Source organism: Sus scrofa, chromosome 8 (genome assembly GCF_000003025.6).
Source record: "Sus scrofa isolate TJ Tabasco breed Duroc chromosome 8, Sscrofa11.1, whole genome shotgun sequence".
In the NCBI taxonomy this organism is placed as follows: domain Eukaryota; kingdom Metazoa; phylum Chordata; class Mammalia; order Artiodactyla; family Suidae; genus Sus; species Sus scrofa.
In genome coordinates, this window is record NC_010450.4 from 30,980,440 (window position 1) to 30,998,550 (window position 18,111).

Here is an 18,111-nt window from a genome sequence, read left to right on the forward strand (position 1 = left end):
CATAGCAACGCTGGATCTTTAACCCACTGGGCGAGGCCAGGGATTGAACCCAAGTCCTCATGGATACCAGCTGGGTTCATTACCAATGAGCCACCACGGGAACTCCCACCATGTCCTAATTCTTAGAATTGTCATAAAAAAATTGAAGTTTGACTATTCCCTGAGACCCCTGTTTACCACAGAGTCTCTCTCTCTCTCTTTTTTTTTTTTTTTTTGGCTTTTTGCATTTTCTAGGGCCACTTCCCACAGCATATGGAGGTTCCAAGGCTAGGGGTCGAATCGGAGCTGTAGCTGCCGGCCTACACCACAGCCATAGCAACTCGGGATCTGAGCCTCGTCTGCAACTTACACCACAGCTCATGGCAACGCCAGGTCCTTAACCCACTGATGGAGGCCAGGGATCGAATCCGCAACCTCATGGTTCCTAGTTGGATTCGTTAACCACTGCGCCACAAAAGGAACTCCCAGAGTCTCTCCTTATTTGGTAGTTATCCTTTTTTATGCTGACAATCATGTGATCTGTGAATAGAGATAGTTTTACTTCATTTTCAACCTGTACTCCTGTATCCTCCTTTCCTTCTTCCAATCTGTCTCTATCCATCTATTTTTTGTCTAATTGTTCTGGCTAACACCTCCAATGCGATGCTGAACATGAGTGCTGAGAGAGAATTTTTCCCAATCTTAGGGCAAAGCCTTTAGCCTTTAACCATTAATTAGTTAGCTATAGGTTTTTAAAATAGATGTTCTTTATTAGGTTAGGGGAATTTCCTTCTACTATCAGTTAACTGATGTTGAATTTTGTTACAAGGCATTTTCTACGTTTATTGAGATAATCATTTGGCTTTTCCTACTTGGTGTGTTGCATTGCATTCTTGGAATGAACCCCACTTGGTCATGATATATTGTTCTTTTTATATAATACTGGATTCACTTTGCTAATATTTTGTCAAGGATTTTTGCATCTATGTTCATAATGGCTATTGGCCTGTAGTTTTCTTGTAATGCCTTTGGTTTTGCTAATGGTGGCCTCATAAAATGACTTGAGAGAGTTCTACCATTTTCTTGAAAACAGTATGTAACATTAGTATTATTTCTTCCTTAAATTTTTCTATTTTTCTTTTTTCATGTTCATTAATTTTCCTCTAGTTTTTTTTGTTTGTTTTTTTGTTTTTGTCTTTTGTTTTTTTAGGGCCGCACCCACGGTATACGGAGTATCCCAGACTAGGGGTCTAATTGGAGCTGTAGCCACCGGCCTACACCACAGCCACAGCCACACCAGATCTGAGCTGCATCTGTGACCTACATCACAGCTCATGGCAACGCCGGATCCTTAGCCCACTGAGGGAGGCCAGGGATCGAACCCGCAACCTCATAGTTCCTAGTGGGATTCGTTTCTGCTGTGCCAAGGTGGGAACTTGCCTAGTTTTGCTCTAATCTTTAATGTTTACTTCTTTTTGCCTTATATTTAGTTTGCTCATTTTTCATAAGGTGGAAGCTTCAATTCCTGATTTTAGGTATTTTTATTTTTTATTTTTTTGACTGCACTGCAGCATGGAAGTTTCCAAGCCAGGGATCGAATCCAGGCTACAGCCGTGACCTGTGCCACAGCTGTGGCAATGGCAGATCCTTAACCCACTGCACCATAGTGGGAACTCCCTTTTTTTTTATTCCTAGTGTAAGCACTTAGTGCGTATCTAAGAAAAAATATAAAGTACTGCTTTAGTTATATCTCACACATTTTACTATATTGTATTTTCATTTTTTCAGATTAAATCATTTAAAAAATTCTCTTGAGGAGTTTCCATTGTGATGCAGTGACTATTATCTATGAGGATGTGGGTTTGATCCCTGGACTTGCTCAGTGGGCTGAGGATCTGGCATTGTTGTGAACTGTGGTGTAGGTTGCAGATGCGGCTCGGATCCTGCTTTGCTGTGTGTGTGGCATAGGCCAGCAGCTGTAGCTCTGATTTGACCCCTAGCCTGGGAACTTCCATATGCCTTGGCCCTAAAAAGCAAAAGCAAAAAAAAAAAAAAAAAAGTTCACTGCAAAACATATTGTATATAAAATAGTACAGAAGAAAAAAGTGGAAAGTAGATTAAACATACAGATGTTATTAAAGCATATATCAAGAAACGGGCTCCTTGCTGCAATCCTTTTATCTGTAGCTGGTCATGAAGCAGTAGCTGACAGATACTACCATCGTGAATTCCTGATATCTATTCCAAATTCACATTCCATTTATTTGGTCTTTTTTTTTTTTTTTTTTTTTTAGGGCCGCACCCACAGCATGAGGACGTTCCCAGTCTAGGGGTCATAGCCACTAGTCAGGCTGGTTACTGCTGCGCCACAACAGGAACTCTGCAACTTTTATTTTTGAATCTTCTCCAAATTTATTATCAAAATTAATCTTTCTATATTAGTATTCAAGAAAGACTACACCGAAATTTGTCATCTAGCTTTACTCACAGCTGAGTGAAGAACACTTTTTAATTCTGAAAAGGACTGCATGAAGCAACAGGTAACAAATTGGACAGAAAGTCTTAAGGATAAGTATATCAGAAGTTCATAAAGTCCTATATCTCAGAATATTCAAGAAATTGCAATTCTGTCAGTGTCTTTGTTTTTCAGGATTGATTCTAGTGACTTCAATAGAAAAAAAATTCAAACACAAAATCCCCGAGTTGTCATATAGAGTGACTTAACTGCCCTAACTGAAGTTGAGTTTGTCTGATTATTTTAAATCTAAAAGCTTCGAGCTTCTGCCTTCTGCACAGAATGTGCAGAAAGCTTTGAAGAGGGTGGTTCCTAGCTTAGCAAGAAGAGGCAGAGAATCCAGAAAATCATAATTTCTCTTGAGCCTATCAGAAAACTGAAGTAACCAAATGGCCTGAAATCTAAAGAAAGCTGCCTGAGGCCCAGGGCACTTCTACGTGGTCCTCCAGGGGGCGCTCCTGAGGCAGCCTGGGTGCAGGTGGAGACCAGAGATGAGGCTTTCTTGGCAGTGCCGGCTGCGGGGAGCGGGGAGCTAGAGGCTGCCGCTGTAGAAAAGATCCAAGCCCTGCCTGCTCCACCTCCCCTGCATAACCAAAGCAGTAGCTTCTTGGGAAGGAGAGCAACCTTTCACCCCGGAGTACAGGTGAAGATCAAAGAGGTGGGGAAAGAAAAAGAAGAAATCCCTGTCCTGTGAGAAGGAGGAAGAAAACCATCCCGGTTCTCAGGATCACTGAGGAAGCCTCACGCTTACGTGTTTTTCTGTCAGCTGACCTGTTTTCTGGTGAGGCCTTTCTTTCTGGCTTATAGGTGGCCACCTTCTTGCTGTCCTTACGTGGCCTTTCCTCAGTCAGTGCAAGTGGAGAGAGAGTTTACAGGTTCTCTGGTGTTTTGTCTTATAAGGACATTAATTCTTTTTTCTTTTTTTTTTTGTCTTTTTAGGGCCGCTCCTGTGGCATATGGAGGTTCCCAGCTAGGAGTCGAATCGGAGCTGTAACACAGCAACACTAAATCCGAGCCTTGTCTACAGCTCACGGCAATGCTGGATCCTTAACCCACTCAGCAAGGCCAGGGATCGAACCTGAGTCCTCATGGATACTCATTATTTTCATTTCCGTTGAGCCATGATGGAACTCCCAGGAACTAATGCTGTCAGATCAAGGCCTCACCTTATGACCTCAAGTAATTGTCTCCTATTGTTTCCAGATACAGCCAAACAGTGGGTTGGGACTTAAATGCAAGAATTTTGGGGAAACAGTTCTGTCCATAGCAGATGATAATCTGATGAACTGTTTCACTGTGGTATTCATGGTCTGATAAAGTCCCATCCCTTAGTACCCGCTGGTTTTTTCACTGCTTTCTGCCCTAACCAGACCCAGGATCTAATCTAGTTTACTCCATTTCCCGGAGGGTTTGCTGCTGGCAACTACTTCCCGTACCAATTTATTAGACAGAAATCAATTCTAGCTAATTCAAGAAGAAAAGAAATTTATTAGTGCATGTTGAATAGCTCAGAGTCCCTGGAAGGGCCACAAAATTATTTAGGCTCAGAGGTTATAGAGCCAGAAGCAATGCCAAAAATAATATCATAGAACTGGTCCTGTGAAGATGTGGCCTCTACTGCCAGTGCCTGGGACACCCCAACCAGCCTGATAGCACCAATGCTGGCCATTGGCCATTGCTGCCCCCCATTTCCATGGAGTGGTCCCTGTTCTGTGGTGTCCTAATGCAGATCTCAAAGCAGGTATAGATGTTTGGTTGTCAATGCCTAGGTCCTATATCTGAGCCCTAGGTGCCAGGGAGCCTGAGAAAGCAAGAATTGGTGTTTCAGCTTCTAAGGAAGGCAGTGGGCTCTGCCTCATTGGGTGGCATTTGTAGAGGGGTTCCCCTAACACAAAAAGGGCATTCAGGATACCTGGAAAATGATAAAATTTTCTATTTAGATGTAGCCTCTTTGAGGCTGAACTATATGGGAATGTGAGGAAGTGGAAACTTTGTACCTGCGCAAGAAAGACTAATTAACGGAAGTGGGGTAGTTGGCCCAGAGCCTGGAGAACAGAACAAGCAAGAGCAGAAGTATTGGGTGTGTTTTGATTGCTTCCTCCGGATTTGCTGGTGGTCACTGGGGCTGCCAGTCTGCTGGAATGGTGACAATATCTGTGAGCAGGTGAGCACTCGCTACGGCCAGGCACTTTGTGAGATGCTTTCTATATTCTACCCTCATGACTATGAAGTCGTTATTATTTTACAGGTGGGAAAACTGAGTTGTGAAAGGGCCTATAAGATTTCTAAGATCTCGCAGTGCCAGGTATATCAGAATGAAAATGGATTCTGCAGGCAGTTGCAGCTATTTGAGGCTGATCATGAAGAGACCCAGCCAAGCATTTCCTGTAGAGCCTATGCTTCCCAGACCTCATTCAGCTCAGCTTGCCACAGAGACTTCCCAAGCAGAGAGAAGGAACTGATCATTCTGAACATGCTGGCCTCTGGTTTAGTGTTTTTGTTTTTTTTTTTTTGTCTTTTTAGGGCCGTACCCGTGGCATATGGAAGTTCCCAGGCTAGGGGGCAAATCAGAGCTGTGGCTGCCAGCCTACACCACAGCCACAGCAACACTGGATCCTAGCCACATCTTTGACCTACACTGCAGCTCATGGCAACACTTATCCGTAACCCACTGAGTGAGGCCAGGGACCAACCTGCATCCTTATGGACATCAGTTGGGTTCTTAACCTGCTGAGCCACAATGGGAACTCCTGGTTTACATAGTCTTTTGTGTCTTTGGTTAACAAGGCCAGTCCCATGGAGAAGACTGTTCCATGACCCTCCTAGCTGAAAAGGAGACTAACCCCAGCAAGTAACCCCCTGAGGAGTGGAGCTCACTGATGGGAAGGTAGCGTGCCTATAAACTCAATTATTGTTAATAATGGTGCTTTTGACATGATGTGGATTTAACAGTCTGGTACTTTAGTAGCTGCTAGAGTAGTTGCTGCTTTGTTTTGCACAGTTAAACATTTTTGGGGAAGATGTCTCATTTATCTTAAACTCTATCAAGGTACAACTTACATATAAAATACATTAAAACGTACAATTCAGTGATATTTGGGAAATTTACTGAGCTGTACAGTCATCACCGTGATCCAGTTTTAAAATATTTCCATCACTCCAGTAAGATCCCATGAGCCCATTAATTGTTGCTCTTACCCCCAGTCCCAGGCAATCACTACTCTGTCTCTCTAGATTCGGCTTCTCTACATAGTTCATGTAAACAGGATAGAGTATGTAGTTCTTTGTGTCTGCCCATTTTCACTTAGAATGTGTCTTAGCTTCATCTATTTTGTAGTATAATCAGTAGCTACTAGAAGGTATGAATGATCTAGTTTCTCCTCATCCTGTCATCGGGTATTATTACCATTTTTAATTATAGCCATTCTAATAGATGTGTAGTGATAGCTACCTGATTTTTTTTTTTTCCCCTTATTTTTGGCCACATTTGGAAGTTCTTGGGCCAGGGGATCAAATCTGAGCTGCATCTGCAGCCTATGCCAGTTTTGGCAATGCCAGATCTTTAACCTGCTGCACCACAGGCGGAACTCCATCTTTGCGTTTTTAATGTCAGCTCCTGCCACTGAGCCCAGTCTGTACAGAATGGTTAAAGCCCCAGCCCTTACATTTTCTTACTGGCTTCCACAGATCTGAACCTTGGACGGTGCTCCTTATGTATAACTAACCTCCAGTTCGTTGCTTTTGAAGCTTCTCTTGAAGAACTGATACAGTGCTGTTTTCTTTTTTTTCCCCAAAGCCCATACATCTCTTTAATCTATTTATTTGGCGAGCCTGAGGGATGGATTGAACCTGAACCACAGCGGTGACAATGCCAAATCCTTAACCACTAGGCCATCAGGGAACTCCTGCTGCTGTTTCTCAAGGGAATGCATGGTCTTTGCTAGAGAAAGCTGTAACTAGAGAATGAAGGGAGGGAAAGTGCCTTAAGTTGGAATCAGCACCGATTAAAAAACATCATTTGAGGAGTTCCCGTTGTGGCTCAGTGGGTCAAGAACCTGGCTAGCATCCATTTGATCCCTGTCTTGCTCAATGGGTTAAGGATCCGACATTGCCATGAGTTGTGATGTAGGTCGCATATGTGGCTTGGATCCTGCATTGCTGTGGCTCTGGTGTATTGGCTGGCAGCTGCAGCTCCAATTTGCCCCCTAGCCTGGGAACTTCCATATGCCACAGGTGCGGCCCTAAAAAAACTCCCAAAACATCGTTTGAAAAACACCCCAAAACTGAGGTTCTTATCACCAGCCTGGCTCAGGTTGCTTAGAAATGGTACCTTGAGAGTTCCTGTTGTGGCTCAGCAGGTTAAGAACCTAGGTAGTATCCATAAGGACGCGGGTTTGATCCTGGCCTTGCTCAGCGGGTTAAGGATCCGGCATTGCCATAAGCTGTGGCATAGGTTTCAGATGTGGCTTGGATCTGACGTGGCTGTGGTGTAGGCCAGGGGCTATGGCTCCGACTTAACCCCTAGCCTGAGAATTTCCATATGCCATGGGTGTGGCTGTAAAAAGACACACACGCGCGCACACACACACCACACACACACACACACACACACGCAAAGAGAAATGGTACCTTATACATGTTCCTGTTTGAAAGAAGTAGCTATTACTCTTATGGGAATGAAAAACTGGAGCTCTGGTTGGTTACACTGATCTTCACTGTCTTACTGTCACTGGTTTGTAGCAAACTTATAGGCAAAGCCATCATTTTTATTTAGGCGGGCTGCAATGCTCATTTTCAGACAGCTGGAGACTTGTTGGTGACCAGTGGTTTCTAATGACAGTTATTCTTGTAAATAAAGTAACTAAGGTAGTCCCTGATGGCCTAGTGTTGTCAGTACTGTGGCTTTGGGTTCAATCCCTGGCCTGGCCTGAGAACTTCCACAATGTCATGGGGACAATCAAAAAAAAAAAAAAAAAAAAAGTATCTAAATGTACAATGATAATCCCACTGAGGACAAAATACAGAACCAGAAATGATAGCTTCTCTTCTCTCATTCTGTTCACCTCATGTTCCAGATACAAATATGTAATCTGCTTGTTCTCAGTGAACTGGTTTTTGAACCAAATATGCATATCCAGAATTTGCGATAAAACAGGTATCCATGGATAGCATAAATAGAAGGCCACTTTTACAGTCTTAGGTTAAAAGACAATTCTAAAGTTTCCCAAATGTCTGTCAGAAGTTACCATCTATTACGCTCTCCCTCACTGTAAGCCACATCAGAGCATGTAGTCATGAAGTTTGAAGGTGGCATTTGATTCCTTACGAGGATGTGCAAACTCCAGACTCTAAAGAGAAAATAAGCAAAGACATTTTATCAGCCTGTGACATACCAGCGGATACATGAATATTCAGGTTTCCACACTACTGTATAATGCTGCATTTCTTGATTTTATTTGAAACAATGCATATTTTTAGCATTTTTATGGTAGGATTTTACACTTGTCATTTACACAAATTACAAGGTTCTGCTTCAAGTCTTTAAAAAATTTTTAAAAATTCAGCCCATGTGCAGCACAAGAATATGCAAAACTACTTTACATTATACACACTTTTTATCAAAGGAGATACAAAATTCTGGCTTGTAGTTTTAGACAAATACAAGAAGCTTCAAACTAGACACAAAGGGTTAACATTAATTCTCAAATATAAGTCTGCACTTTGTGTTGTATTTCTCTGAGATGTGAATATCAAATTCTTAAGGGATTTTAATTTTCCTTTTTCAAAGGAAAAAAAGACAAGTTTCCCTTAAACAAGTCCCTCTCCATCAGCTCAAACTTTCTATCATCCTGCTCTCCCCTTCCCTTAGTGCCAGACACTTGCTTCATATGAAAAATCAGGAGCGGGCCATTCACACATGTATGTGGACCAGACCCTTTTAGCTTACTCCTCTGCTGCAAAAATCTGAGCGGCCATAACTGCTGCGAATGGTCTGCTACATTAATGTCTTCACACTAGGTCATCTAGTCAGCTGTGATGCTGAGCACTTAGTCAAAAAGAGATAAGAGAGAGAGGAGGTCCCTACCAGTGTGCTTTTTATTGGTGGCAAATTAGTGGCCTTACGAAACAAGTTGTCTGATGCTAAGAGAACTTCAAAATCTAAATATAGAACATGTCCACTGATTGCTTGAGGGACTTCTCTGATGTTGATGCATAGATATTCTTTTTCAGCATGTTGGAGGCAATACTTTATACTTTCCTTCTAAAGGGTTATGAAGAGGCAATAAGGAAAAGGGGGCTTTTGCTGCCCTTTTAAAAGATACTGTTTTCTATCACTGGTTTCCACTGTTCCTTAACCATCATCCAATACCTATGTGTGTGTATATGCATATTTCAAAGAATTACCCATCTTTCACTCACTCATTGTACAGCCAACTCTTGATTATCTATGAGAACATAAGTGACATTCACTACCAGCAAATTTCACATTAACAGCATGATCCCTTTTTGACACAGCTCATGGTCACTTTGTTTTACATCCCATGTCGACTACAGCCTGTCAGGACCAAGTTATCACACAAATGTTTATGTCCTCAAACCCACGCTAGTGTGTGCAAGGACACTGAGCACGTTCAGAGAGACAGGGCTTCGGGGAAGGGCTCGGCATGGAGAACGGGGCAGGTGGTGACGCTGGGTGTGAGAAAGGACCCATCTCAAGTTCCTCCTGAATTAGCTCTTACGGTATGCCTTCATTATTTTAATTTTATGATTACTGCAAAATCTAAAACCTGAGGCACAGTCACTATTTAATATAGATAATGGAGAGTTGACTATAATCATGCTTTGTTTATGACTTTAGCCCTTTCACATAAAAAATTTCACAACATATGATAAAAAGATTAAAAAAGACTGCCATATGACATCTAGAAGCATTTATTTTATGCAAAAACTTAAATATGAATATGTGTACACAAAAAGTGCACACGTTACCTATGCTGAACAATGCCAAGAAATAATATACTGATGCAACAGTTATCTTCTAAAATAAACATAAAAATGGAGCCCAGACTGGCAGACAAAAGCGAAACACTTATTTCCCAACAGCACAATGCTGAAAATTGATAGCAATCCTAAACACTTCCCACTTTCCTTACAAAGCTGCCAAAAGTCCAACTATTTAAAAAAATTGACTTTTTTACATCAATAATAAAAATCTGGTGACAAACATTATGAAACCAAATGCTGGACAGTCTTTACTCCTTTAAGATTCCAAATATTCCAACATAATCACAGGAGTAAAAACTATTTTTAAAGTGATATGCTTTATGAAACAAACAACAATATGTACATTTATTGAAAATTATATTAAACTAAAATGGAGGGGAAATCAAAATATGGAGTGATATGAAATCAATAATAATTTTAATTATTTTCTCACTCTGATAAAAATCAGAAAGCAACATTTATAAAATTGCCACCACATCACTTTTCATAGCAGGGAACTGAAATCTGTACATCTCATTTTGCAGAAAAGTAGGCAGGCAGAAAGAATTATACATAAAAGTTTCCAAAAGGAAAAACAAAGAAATATTTAATCTGATCTCTCTTCTTCTAAAAAATTAATTCAGTAGACTTCTATTTTTTTTCTTGTGTAACACGGGAAATTCCTGGCTCTAAAACTGATGAATTTTCATTGTCAGTGTAAGGACATCCTGTTACTTTCTTTAAAATAAAGACTGCAGCATGGAAATTAATGGTGTATTATGACGTTAAACTCCAGATACGCAGGAACTGGAACCAAGTGTTAAGCAATTTGCTTAATTATTGACTTTTCATAAGAAAAGTCTGGGGGGGGGGTAAAATAGAGTTGCTTTTAGCTTCTCTCTCAAGAGTTTCTGCTGTACATTTCCATCAAAGGATTTGTGGTCATGTGAAAAAAGGAAGTAATAGCTTTTTTCAGTTTTCAAGGCAGAAAGTGTGTTCTGAAGTTAACTTCATTTTCTGTTCAGGATCATTTTGAATCCAAGTTTTTGCAGACGCTAGATCCTGCTTCTGTTTGGCCTTCATTTTCTCCCTTTGCAACTGAATCTTCTTTTTACCTTAGGGATAAGAGTAGAAGAAAGAGCAGTGTTAGAAAATATGTAAGCAGGAAAACAAACCAAACCCAAATTCTTCCATTCTATAGTTATCTAAAACCTGAAAATATTTTTTTTCATTTTTCATCCAATACTTTACTTTAGAAATCTTTCACTAAACTATATTAAAAAATATCAAGGGGAAAAAAAAAAAAGGAGTGCCCATCGTGGCACAGCAGAAATGAATCCGACTAGAATTATCTGTAGGAGTTCCCATCGTGGCTCCGTGGTTAATGAATCCAACTAGGAACCATGAAGTTGAGGGTTTGATCCCTGGCCTTGCTCAGTGGGTTGAGGATCGGGTGTTGCCATGAGCTGTGGTGTAGGTCGCAGACGTGGCTCAGATCTGGAGTGGCTGTGGCAGAGGCCAGCAGCTGTAGCTCCAATTGGACCCCTAGACTGGGAACCTCCATATGCTGCGGGGTGCAGCCCTAAAAAGGAAAAACAAAAAAACCCAAAAAACCAAGAAGTTTTTATTTTCAGCCATTAAATGCTGCTACCCAATGCCAAATGCGCTTATTACAACAATACTGAAAGCTATTCCAAGTAACTGTAATTTTTAAATTAATATTTTCAAAATGATATAGTAGAAAAATTATTATACATTATGGTAAAATGAATTTAAAAGCAGCAGAAAGTTCTGTTCTTTAGTATACTAAAAAGGAGGGAAATTTACCTTAACTAAGAGGTTAGAGTCTCTGGCGGCATGAAGGACTAGGCTGTGGTCTTTCTCTTCTCCCCTCATCTACTGCCCTTTGGGAGAGGGAAAAACTGAGCATGCTGGGCTTTGGTCTTGTCTAGATTTGTATTCTTGCCCCTAAAAAGTGCTCAGGTCTGCCTAAGGTTGTTCAATTTTGGGGTGAGGCATGAGTTTAACCTGGCCTATGTCATTCCACATTTTTAATCAGCCATATCAGTTTTAAGACTGAGTCTCCTTTTCAGTAATTCCAAACTTGAGAAAGATAGGGGCCTGTTTACTTATATCCCCAAACCCCAACATTACATATACATTTTAAAAAACAATGCTAACAAAAAAGCTAGGTGATTAAGATTACTACAGAGACGAATTAATTTGTTATATTAAACAAATTTAACAAAATGATATCAAAGAGTCCTCTAAAGGTTGCCTGCTGCACCTTTGGGAAGTTTCCCTTTACTAGCTCTGAGTCCTCAGTATCTTCCTGGCTGCTTGCACAGACATTTAAACAATCCAGATCCCTAGAGAATTCCCTGGATTTGACTCTATATCCCAAAGTGAATCGCCATCACTTCCAAGCAAACTAGCTTCTGAAAAATTTCCTATTATTTTGATAAAAATTTACTTGTTACTGAAGAATATTCAAATCAAATGAATGTACGGTTGTTTATAAGGAAAGGCACTGCGGATACTTTAAGATATGAACCCATGTGATGTGACAAAACTTTCTCAATAAACAAGTGAGCACAGGAAATCAGGAAATTCTTTGTTTAAAGAGAAATTTCAAGATTCTCGAATGCTCCCATTCTAAGCATGCAAAGCAAAACATATTAATCCAAGGATAGGAAAACTATAGTCTGTTACTCTACAGATAATTCCTTTTTTGTGTGTGTTTTTTTGCCATTTCTAGGGCCTCTCCCACGGCATATGGAGGTCCCCAGGCTAGGAGTCAAATCAGAGCTGTAGCCGCCGGCCTACACCAGAGCCACAGCAACTCGGGATCCGAGCCGCATCTGCAACCTACACCACAGTTCACGGCAATGCCGGATCTTTAACCCATTGAGCAAGGCCAGGGATCGAACCTGCAACCTCATGGTTCCTAGTTGGATTCGTTAACCACCGAGCCATGACGGGAACTCCTACAGATAATTCTTAATTTCAGTTTCCTGGTAAATTCCAAGTTTAAGGACATTTTCCTCCACTAGTTTTTAATTGGTAAATTTCTTTTTCATGTAAGAATTTGTCCTCAAGGGTAAGTAAAACATACTCAAGAAACAGCAGACCTATCAAAACACATTTTCAAGGCAAAATGTTTAGAATTGTTTGTCATTTGGATGGTAATGCAAAAGTAAAGGATAAACAAGTGAACTAAACAACTGAAATGACGAACCCTCCAGAAACTCAGAAAGCCAACATTAAGTGTCTAGTTGTTGAGATCCTATTTCCTGACTACAGTATATAATAGCTGATTTTTATAAATCTACAGTGTAAATTCAAGGAATTTTCTCAAAAGAAATAACAATTACAGTGCAGCCCAAAATATAAACAAGAACATTTAATGGAACATGAACACACACACATACAAAACACAAAACAGCTGATGGAATATATTTACTGCAAAAATCCAAAGGGATCAAAAATTCTACAGTTAAAAGTTTTTAAGTTAAAAACTTCCAAGGAGTTCCTGTGGTGGCTCAGTGGAAAGGAATCTGATTAGTATCCATGAGGATGCAGGTTTGATCCCTGGCCTCGCTCAGTAGGTTAAGGATCTGGCGTTGCCGTGAATTGTGGTGTGGGTCGCAGACATGGTTCGTATCCTGCTACTGCTGTGGCTGTGGTGTAGGCCAGTAGCTGAAGCTCCACTTCGACCCCTAGCCTGGGAACTTCCACATGGGGGGAAATGGCCCTAAAAGGCAAAACTGAAACAACAACAACAAAAAGCCCAGAAAAAAAAAAAAACCTATGAAGAATAATGCAGGTAAAGAACAGACTGATGAGGTAGCATCTGGAGTTAGAAAGCAGGGCCACAGAGAAGAACAAGCAAGGGTGCTGGACCTTATTCCTCAAAGGCTTATTCAAGCTTGATTCTAAAGTTGTGCCTGGGGAGACGGGATTAAGATGGCAGAATAGAAGGACTGGAGCTCAAGTTCTCTCCTAAAAACAACAAAATTCACAACTAAAGACTGAGCACTCTTCACCCAAGTGGACAGGAAATCTTAAAAAAAGATATCCTACTCCAGAAGAAAAAGAGGAGGCCACATCAAGAGGTAGGAGGGGCGATTACACGATATAAGCAACCCCATACCTCCTGGGTGGGAAGCTCCACAGACTGAACACTAACTGGTTCACAGAGACTCACCTACAGGAGTGAGAATTCTGAGCCCCACATCAAACTCCCACGTGTGGGGACCTGGCACTGGGAGAAAGAGCCCCGGAGCACCTGGCATTGAAGGCCAGTGGGGCTTGTGTGCCGGAGCTCCACAGGACTAGGGGAAAAGGAGACCCCATTCTTAAAAGGCACACACAGACGTTCATGTGCACTGGGTCCCAGGGCAGAGTGAGGTCTCCATCGGAATCTGGGTCAGACCTGACTGCAGTTCTTGGAGGACATCCTGGGAAAACAGGGGTGAATGTGGCTTGTTGTGAGGGAAGGACATTGAAGGCAAAGCTCTTGGGAATATTCAGCAGCTGCCTTTCTCTGGAGGGGGCCATTTTGGGAAAATCTGGCCCCACCCATCAGTCAGTGCTGAGAAGCCCCAGGGCAAACAACAATCCGGTGGGATCACAGCCCCGCCCCTCAGTAAACAGGCTGCCTAAAGACCCCTCAGGCACACAGCCGCCTCTAATTCCATCCAGAGACTAAGCCCCACCCACCAGAGGGATTAGAATCAGCTCCACCTACCAGTGGGCAGCCATCAGCCCCTCCCATCAGGAAGCCTACACCAAGCCCCATACCAACTTCAGCCACAGGGGGGGCAGACACCAGAAGTAAGAGAGGATACAACTCCATTATCTGTAAAAAGGTCACCACACCAAAAACCTATAAAAATGAAAAGACAGAGAACTATAACCCAGACGAGGGAGAAAGGAAAAACCCCAGAAAATCAGCTAAGCAATGAGGAGATTCTCAGCCTCCAGGAAAAGACTTTAGATTGTTGATGCTGAAGATGATGCAAGACATTGGAAATAAACTGGAGGCAAAGATGGATAACTTACAGGAAACACTGACCAAAGAGATACAAGATTTAAAACTTAAACAAGAAGAGATGCAAAATACAATAACTGAAATAAAGGCTTATTCAAGCTTAAAATCCAGGGAGCTCCCTTGTGGCCTATGGGTTAAGGTTCAGTGTTGTCACTTCTGTGGCTCAGGTTAGATCCCTAGCACAGGAAACTTCCACATGTCATAGGCACAGTCACACACACAACCAACCAACCAACCAACCAACCAAAACAAAAAAACCAAAACCAAAACCAAAAACAAGCTTAAAATCCAGGGGTAAACTACTTTAGTGCAGTGATCTAGATCCAGATCTGGTTCCACAATATAGGGACCTTAGGCTACAGGCTTCAAGGTGCCAGAGCAATGAGCAAGCTGATCCTATCACTCTGGGTTCATTCTTAGGTCAGAAATGCAATGTTTGATGGTTCTCAAACTGTAATAATAACCTCAACAGGATGATTCAAGCTGTTATATTAGTTCTGTATTCAGAGTTGTTCAATCATACAGCTTTAACCTGTACCTGATCCATCAGGTCTCAGGAAAATACAGGTGACAAGTCAAATCAATCACAGGTAATACCTGAAGTTAATAAGCAGTACATTTAGAATCTGGCAGGAAGGTAAAAGCTATAAAGTTTCAAATGAAATAAAAACAAAGCTGGCATTTCTAGAATTTTGACCATTCAGTGTTTTCTCATCAAGCTGAAGAATAGTTAGAACATCAGCTGAGTCACAAACCACGAAGTTTTGTCTTAGTGTATTTACCTGATCACTTGGTGCTTACTACACATTAAAACATCTCCTTTTATACATTAAGATGAAAAACAAATAACAGAGTCCTGAATGTTCATAGCTTACAGAAGAAACGAACTGTAGCTGCCACTGATACCCAGCTCACAGTATAGTGAGAGGGTTAATAAGGGACACAGCTGGATTCAAAGCCCTGCTCTGCGGAACACTGGCCTGAGGAAATGATCTTTTCAGGCCTAACCTCATCTCTAACACAGGGTTGTACTTGCTTCATTATGATTGTTGGCAAGGCAAATGAATATACAACAACTTTTCCCTGTTTGCACTATTATTTCTACCAATATATATGCCAAGCACCAGGCCAAATATCCCACACATTCTTCTACCTAATATTCAGTACAGTCTTAGCATTAGGTGCTTCATTTAAATGTGACACTTTTGGGAGTTCCCACTGTGGCTCAGCGGGTTAAGAATCTGACAAGTATCCATGAAGATGCAGAGTTGATCCCTGGCCTTGCTCAGTAAGTTAAGGATCTGGCGTTGCCACGAGCTGTGCCACAGGTCCCAGATGTTGCTTGGATCTACTTTTGCTATGGCTGTGGTGTAGGTCAGCAGCTACAGCTTCGACTCGACCCCTAGCCTGGGAACTTCCATATGCCACGGGTGCGGCCCTAAAAAGAAATGATTAAATAAATAAATAAGTGTGCCACCTGATCTCTGTCTTGGTTTTTTCCTTCTCCGAAACCAAAATGCAAGGGCTTTTGTTTGTATGAATTCTGAAACAGGTTAAAATACTAAAGTTGTTCTGTTTGGTTTAATGTATTATTTTAAATAAACTAACTTCCTATGCAATAATTATAAAAAATTAACTATATGCAAATATTTTCCACTTTATGGAAACTATCTCATATATAAAACTACATTAGCTATTTAAAATATAAAAATAAGGGGCAGGATCAAGATGGCAAAGGAGTAAGACAGTACTCACCTCCCACAAACACATCAAAACACAAAACAACACAAACCATTTATACACAGAATGATTTGCACAGAACATCTACTGGCAGAATACCTCAAACTTCCCAAAAGGGCAAGATACCCTCCACTGGGCAAAACAAAAGGAAAGAGGGAGAGAGAAAAGAAACAAGGGCAATCAGGACAGGACGAGCACTCGGGAGAGAGCCGAGAAAGAGGAAAGGAATCCACACCCTGAGAGCCAAGACAGAGGGGCAGCCTCAAAGCCTCAGAGAAGAGTGCAGCAGCTGGACTGAGGAGGGCAAAGCAGAGAGAGCCACACAGACCATTGCTATCACCACACCAGGCACCAAAGCCCGAGACACTCGGGCAGGGGATGGGCCTTGAGACTCGGCCGTGGAGGTCGGTTCTGGGGAGAGGACTGGGGGGCTCTGGGGAAACCCTCTGAGGGGGCCTGGGAGTGTTGTACCACAGATGAAGGAGCAGAGGAGGAAGCCTGGGCCCACCATTGGAACATCTTTCTCTGTGCATGCAAGGGCTCTGAGGTGTTGGGATGCCTCTTGTGAGGGCTATGGGCTGGTGCAAATTGCCATAGCCATTTCGGACTCTTGAGGTGGGCTCAGCCCACCTAAGGGTCCCAAGAAGAGACACTGCCCGCAGCCCCAGTCACCTCAAGGGTTGCCACCATGGAGGGCTCTGCAACTGAGGTCCATCTATTGCCCTCACCTCACTAGGAACACACATGCCCTGCTGGTACCACTGCCAAAAGGCTCTGGGCACCATCCTCATCTCCCTGAGGGTCACTGCCATTGCCCAGGGCCCTGCAACCAGGAGCAGCCTGAGCCCCTTACCTCCCTGGGGGCCTGGTAACCTGGCACTGACTACAGGCGCTGAGCATTCCCATCTCCCTGGAAGCACGTGCAGGTCGTACACCAGCACACCCTCTATTAAGGGGATAGAGGCCTGCACACACTGAGGAAAGAGCAAGCATCCAAACCAAAAGCAAACCACATGCCAAAAAAAAAGGTAAGCCCTTACAAGCTACCCAGGGCCATATAAATAACCCTCCAAGACTATAGTAGATTATTGTTTTCCATAAACTCACAGAGTAAGAAAAATGTAAGCAGAATGAAGAAGGACAGGAACTACCCCCAGGTAAAAAATATGTGAGAATTCCCTTGAAGGAGCAAACAATCAAACAGACCTATGCAATCTAACAGACACCAAGTTCAAAAAGGAGGTAATAAAAATACTGAAGGAATTAAGAATGGATATCAACAGTAATGCAGATTACTTTAAAAAGGAAGTAGAAATTATAAGGAGGAGCCAAGAAAAACTAGAAAATTCCTTTGCAGAGATGAAAGCTGAGTTTAAGGGCATTAAACAAACAAAATGAATAATGCAGAGGAATAAGTAAGTGACTTGGAAGACAGAATAATGGAAATCACCCAATCAGGACAGCAGACAGAGAAGCAAATTAAAAAAAAGAAGTAAAACAATATGAGATCCATGGGATAATATAAAGCATGCCACTCTTTGCATAATAGGGATTCCAGAAGAAGAAAAAGAAAAGGGGATTGAAAATATATTTGGAGAAATTATGATGGAAAACTTTACAAATCTAAAGAAGGAAACAGATATTCAGATACAGGAAGCACAGATGGTCCCGAACAAGATGAACCTAAACAGACCTTCACCAAGACATACAATAAAAATGGCAAAAGAGGAGTTCCCGTCATGGCTCAACAATTAACAAACCTGAATAGCATCCATGAAGATGTGGGTTTGCTCCCTGGTCTCAGTGGGTTGGGGATCTGGCATTGCCATGAGCTGTGGTG

General features: G+C 41.9%; 1 long non-coding RNA gene across 11 annotated transcripts in view; it reads right to left on the reverse strand.

Moving 5' to 3' along the window:
• PDS5A overlaps window positions 7,927-18,111 on the reverse strand; it is a 145,966-nt gene continuing 135,781 nt past the window's right edge. For 3 of the 11 annotated variants that reach the window (XR_002346606.1, XR_002346608.1, XR_002346607.1), the window contains exons 33-34: window positions 11,306-11,382; window positions 7,927-10,593 (exon numbers count right to left, since the gene is read on the reverse strand). This is a non-coding gene — a long non-coding RNA (PDS5 cohesin associated factor A). The remainder of the gene's footprint in view (window positions 10,594-11,305; window positions 11,383-18,111) is intronic. The other 8 variants (XR_002346615.1, XR_002346614.1, XR_002346616.1 and 5 more) reach the window with 4 other exon arrangements.